Raw genomic sequence first — 6,362 nt, forward strand, 5'->3', positions numbered from 1 at the left:
AGGGCCAAGGAAGTGACAGTTTATGGAAGGAACAATTTGCACATAGTTTTAGAATGTGGTCAGAAGAAGGACAATGTGCTTACACATATGAAACATTAGAAGGTAGACATTATGGAAGCACATATATTTCTTTATTTTTATTGTATTTGGGGAGAGGGGGTTAATATAGCACGTACAATGTGGAAAAGTGCTTTCCATAGCACCTTGCAGGTGGGGGACATCTAGAGCTGTGCAGTAGCCACCCATGCCCCAGACGTCAAAGAGAACAAAAAGTTACACATGTTGGAAGTGAGGGTGAGACATTGAGGAGATATGATCCCCGTATGAAGCCGAGAAAAGGAGGAGGCGTGAACGTGCATCCATGTATGCAGGCGAGAAGGGAAGGAGCATTGGTCATGCATCCCTGCATGAGGGTGAGACAGGGAGGAGATATGATCCCCGTATGAAGCCGAGAGAAGGAGGAGGCGTGAACGTGCATCCATGTATGCGGGCGAGACAGGAAGGAGCACTGGTCATTCATTCCTGCATGAGGGTGAGACAGGGAGGAGATATGATCCCCGTATGAAGCCGAGAGAAGGAGGAGGCGTGAACGTGCATCCATGTATGCGGGCGAGACAGGAAGGAGCATTGGTCATGCATCCCTGCATGAGGGTGAGACAGGGAGGAGATATGATCCCCGTATGAAGCCGAGAGAAGGAGGAGGCGTGAACGTGCATCCATGTATGCGGGCGAGACGGGAAGGAGCATTGGTCATGCATCCCTTCCCGAGGGAGAGACAGGGAGGAGATAAAATCCCCGTATGAAGCCGAGAGATCGAGGAGACATGAACGTGCATCCATGTATGCGGGCGAGAAGGGAAGGAGCATTGGTCATGCATCCCTGCATGAGGGTGAGACAGGGAGGAGATAAAATCCCTGTATGAAGCCAAGAGAACGAGGCGGCATGAACATGCATCCTTGTATGCAGGTGTGACATGGAGTCATCATGAACATGCATCCCTTTATAAGGACATAACATGGAGGACGCATGAACATGAATGTCTGAATTTTATGGTGGTGGCCTTCGGGTGATTTGGCACGTGCAATTGGTGAAGAGCACTTCTCCTGCGCAAAAAAATAAATGTACTATTATCACCCCGGAGGGAGCCTCTGCACTTCTCATAGGGAGAAAACTCTGCAATGGAAGGGGACAGGGTCAATAACAGCTGTAAACTCTCACAAGACCATCACTGCTCTCACACTTTCCTGCTCTCAGGCTGGCGGGCCATTATCGGCCCTGGCTGCCGCACCATTGCCAGGTTTGTGTAACTATATTATTTCTAATTGGCTCCACTTTGATGACTTTCATTTGGATTCTGACTTGATTATTGAGATCTTAAATAAGTGACTGGGGATCAGGTGTCCACTTATTCTCATGGATAACATCACAGCCAACCTTTAATTCAAACATGAGTCATGACATCACAGATGGAGTACAGCTTATGATAGAGGTGGAACGTCACATTGTAGCAGCCCAAGTAGCTCGCCGTGATCGCATAGTGGTTAGTACTCTGCGTTGTGGCCGCAGCAACCTCGGTTCGAATCCGAGTCACGGCATTGCGGTGAGGCAATGTCACTGCAGTTGGGCAGATATTTTACAATTTCCATTAATACATTGGCAATCTCTGTGGAGGACTGAAACAATTCGATATGTCCTGTTACTGTTATGAACCTTTTGTTTCTTTAATGCTCTTTGCACACTTTTTCATCGGGTGACTGTAATGTATTTCAACCAAATCTAATTAAGAGCACATTATGTGGCGACATTTGCAGTACATGAAACATTATAACACTGCCATTTACGTCAATAACCACTAGCTTGATTAAGACATATGTATTGCAGCGACAGTATTTCCCAGTTACAAATGGGAATAAAAACAACATCCGCGAGGGATTGAACCAACGACATTTAACTGATGTTGCCAATGGAGCGCGTTACAGAGAGCGCGAGGTCCCGCCTTTACAGTCACACGCTGATGATAATACAGATGTTTAAATACACAGGCATATCTGTGGACTTGTGGTCTTTCTACATTGGGACTCATAGTCTAGTCCTAGGCTATTGTAGGCACTGGCGTATCTTTTAGTGGAATGAGAGGCATTCTGTAGTCGCATGAAAGGACCTTTCAAGTCAATCTGATCTGTATTGTCCTGTGAAAAAAAGCGTTCTTAGACACAGTGAGGAGTTTTTGGGGATAATGGGAAAATCATTTCCAACTAAATGACAGGAATTTCTTAGTCCAATCATGAGGTGTGCTAGGCTTTTTTATACTGTGGCGGAAAGAGAGAGAGTATAACAGTCATTATAAATAAAGGGCCAAGGAAGTGACAGTTTATGGAAGGAACAATTTGCACATAGTTTTAGAATGTGGTCAGGAGGAGGACAATGTGCTTACACATATGAAACATTAGAAGGTAGACATTATGGAAGCACATATATTTCTTTATTTTTATTGTATTTGGGGAGAGGGGGTTAATATAGCACGTCCAATGTGGAAAAGTGCTTTCCATAGCACCTTGCAGGTGGGCGACATCTAGAGCTGTGCAGTAGCCACCCATGCCCCAGACGTCAAAGAGAACAAGAAGTTACACATGTTGGAAGTGAGGGTGAGACATTGAGGAGATATGATCCCCGTATGAAGCCGAGAGAAGGAGGAGGCGTGAACGTGCATCCATGTATGCAGGCGAGAAGGGAAGGAGCATTGGTCATGCATCCCTGCATGAGGGTGAGACAGGGAGGAGATATGATCCCCGTATGAAGCCGAGAGAAGGAGGAGGCGTGAACGTGCATCCATGTATGCGGGCGAGACAGGAAGGATCGTTGTTCATGCATCCCTGCATGAGGGTGAGACAGGGAGGAGATATGATCCCCGTATGGAGCCGAGAGAAGGAGGAGGCGTGAACGTGCATCCATGTATTTAGGCGAGAAGGGAAGGAGCATTGGTCATGCATCCCTGCATGAGGGTGAGACAGCGAGGAGATATGATCCCCGTATGAAGCCGAGAGAAGGAGGAGGCGTGAACGTGCATCCATGTATGCGGGCGAGACAGGAAGGAGCATTGGTCATGCATCCCTGCATGAGGGTGAGACAGGGAGGAGATATGATCCCCGTATGAAGCCGAGAGAAGGAGGAGGCGTGAACGTGCATCCATGTATGCGGGCGAGACGGGAAGGAGCATTGGTCATGCATCCCTTCCTGAGGGTGAGACAGGGAGGAGATAAAATCCCCGTATGAAGCCGAGAGAACGAGGAGACATGAACGTGCATCCATGTATGCGGGCGAGAAGGGAAGGAGCATTGGTCATGCATACCTGCATGAGGGTGAGACAGGGAGGAGATAAAATCCCTGTATGAAGCCAAGAGAACGAGGCGGCATGAACATGCATCCTTGTATGCAGGTGTGACATGGAGTCATCATGAACATGCATCCCTTTATAAGGACATAACATGGAGGACGCATGAACATGAATGCCTGAATTTTATGGTGGTGGCCTTCGGGTGATTTGGCACGTGCAATTGGTGAAGAGCACTTCTCCTGCGCAAAAAAATAAATTTACTATTAGCACCCCGGAGGGAGCCTCTGCACTTCTTATAGGGAGAAAACTCTGCAATGGAAGGGGACAGGGTCAATAACAGCTGTAAACTCTCACAAGACCATCACTGCTCTCACACTTTCCTGCTCTCAGGCTGGCGGGCCATTATCGGCCCTGGCTGCCGCACCATTGCCAGGTTTGTGTAACTATATTATTTCTAATTGGCTCCACTTCGATGACTTTCATTTGGATTCTGACTTGATTATTGAGATCTTAAATAAGTGACTGGGGATCAGGTGTCCTCTTATTCTCATGGATAACATCACAACCAACCTTTAATTCAAACATGAGTCATGACATCACAGATGGAGTACAGCTTATGATAGAGGTGGAACGTCACATTGTAGCAGCCCAAGTAGCTCACCGTGATCGTATAGTGGTTAGTACTCTGCGTTGTGGCCGCAGCAACCTCTGTTCGAATCAGAGTCACGGCATTGCGGTGAGGCAATGTCACGGCAGTTGGGCAGATATTTTAGAATTTCCATTAATACATTGGCAATCTCTGTGGAGGACTGAAACAATTCGATATGTCCTGTTACTGTTATGAACCTTTTGTTTCTTTAATGCTCTTTGCACACTTTTTCATCGGGTGACTGTAATGTATTTCAACCAAATCTAATTAAGAGCGCATTATATGGTGACATTTGCAGTACATGAAACATTATAACACTGCCATTTACGTCAATAACCACTAGCTTTATTAAGACATATGTATTGCATCGACAGTATTTCCCAGTTACAAATGGGAATAAAAACAACATCCGCGAGGGATTGAACCAACGACATTTAACTGATGTTGCCAATGGAGCGCGTTACAGAGAGCGCGAGGTCCCGCCTTTACAGTCACACGCTGATGATAATACAGATGTTTAAATAAACAGGCATATCTGTGGACTTGTGGTCTTTCTACATTGGGACTCATAGTCTAGTCCTAGGCTATTGTAGGCACTGGCGTATCTTTTAGTGGAATGAGAGGCATTCTGTAGTCGCGTGAAAGGACCTTTCAAGTCAATCTGATCTGTATTGTCCTGTGAAAAAAAGCGTTCTTAGACACAGTGAGGAGTTTTTGGGGATAATGGGAAAATCATTTCCAACTAAATGACAGGAATTTCTTAGTCCAATCATGAGGTGTGCTAGGCTTTTTTATACTGTGGCGGAAAGAGAGAGAGTATAACAGTCATTATAAATAAAGGGCCAAGGAAGTGACAGTTTATGGAAGGAACAATTTGCACATAGTTTTAGAATGTGGTCAGGAGGAGGACAATGTGCTTACACATATGAAACATTAGAAGGTAGACATTATGGAAGCACATATATTTCTTTATTTTTATTGTATTTGGGGTGAGGGGGTTAATATAGCACGTCCAATGTGGAAAAGTGCTTTCCATAGCAACTTGCAGGTGGGCGACATCTAGATCTGTGCAGTAGCCACCCATGCCCCAGATGTCAAAAAGAACAAGAAGTTACACATGTTGGAAGTGAGGGTGAGACATTGAGGAGATATGATCCCCGTATGAAGCCGAGAGAAGGAGGAGGCGTGAACGTGCATCCATGTATGCAGGCGAGAAGGGAAGGAGCATTGGTCATGCATCCCTGCATGAGGATGAGACAGGGAGGAGATATGATCCCCGTATGAAGCCGAGAGAAGGAGGAGGCTTGAACGTGCATCCATGTATGCGGGCGAGACAGGAAGGAGCGTTAGTCATGCATCCCTGCATGAGGGTGAGACAGGGAGGAGATATGATCCCCGTATAAAGCCGAGAGAAGGAGGAGGCGTGAACGTGCATCCATGTATGCAGGCGAGAAGGGAAGGAGCATTGGTCATGCATCCCTGCATGAGGGTGAGACAGGGAGGAGATATGATCCCCGTATGAAGCCGAGAGAAGGAGGAGGCGTGAACGTGCATCCATGTATGCGGGCGAGACAGGAAGGAGCATTGGTCATGCATCCCTGCATGAGGGTGAGACAGGGAGGAGATATGATCCCCGTATGAAGCCGAGAGAAGGAGGATGCGTGAACGTGCATCCATGTATGCGGGCGAGACGGGAAGGAGCATTGGTCATGCATCCCTTCCTGAGGGTGAGACAGGGAGGAGATAAAATCCCCGTATGAAGCCGAGAGAACGAGAAGACATGAACGTGCATCCATGTATGCGGGCGAGAAGGGAAGGAGCATTGGTCATGCATCCCTGCATGAGGGTGAGACAGGGAGGAGATAAAATCCCTTTATGAAGCCAAGAGAACGAGGCGGCATGAACATGCATCCTTGTATGCAGATGTGACATGGAGTCATCATGAACATGCATCCCTTTATAAGGACATAACATGGAGGACGCATGAACATGAATGCCTGAATTTTATGGTGGTGGCCTTCGGGTGATTTGGCACGTGCAATTGGTGAAGAGCACTTCTCCTGCGCAAAAAAATAAATGTACTATTAGCACCCCGGAGGGCGCCTCTGCACTTCTTATAGGGAGAAAACTCTGCAATGGAAGGGGACAGGTTCAATAACAGCTGTAAACTCTCACAAGACCATCACTGCTCTCACACTTTCCTGCTCTCAGGCTGGCGGGCCATTATCAGCCCTGGCTGCCGCACCATTGCCAGTTTTGTGTAACTATATTATTTCTAATTGGCTCCACTTTGATGACTTTCATTTGGATTCTGACTTGATTATTGAGATCTTAAATAAGTGACTGGGGATCAGGTGTCCACTTATTCTCATGGATAAC

Source organism: Ambystoma mexicanum, assembly GCF_040938575.1.
Source record: "Ambystoma mexicanum isolate Mex_15411 chromosome 12 unlocalized genomic scaffold, UKY_AmexF1_1 Mex_chr12_unloc.1, whole genome shotgun sequence".
Lineage (NCBI taxonomy): Eukaryota > Metazoa > Chordata > Amphibia > Caudata > Ambystomatidae > Ambystoma > Ambystoma mexicanum.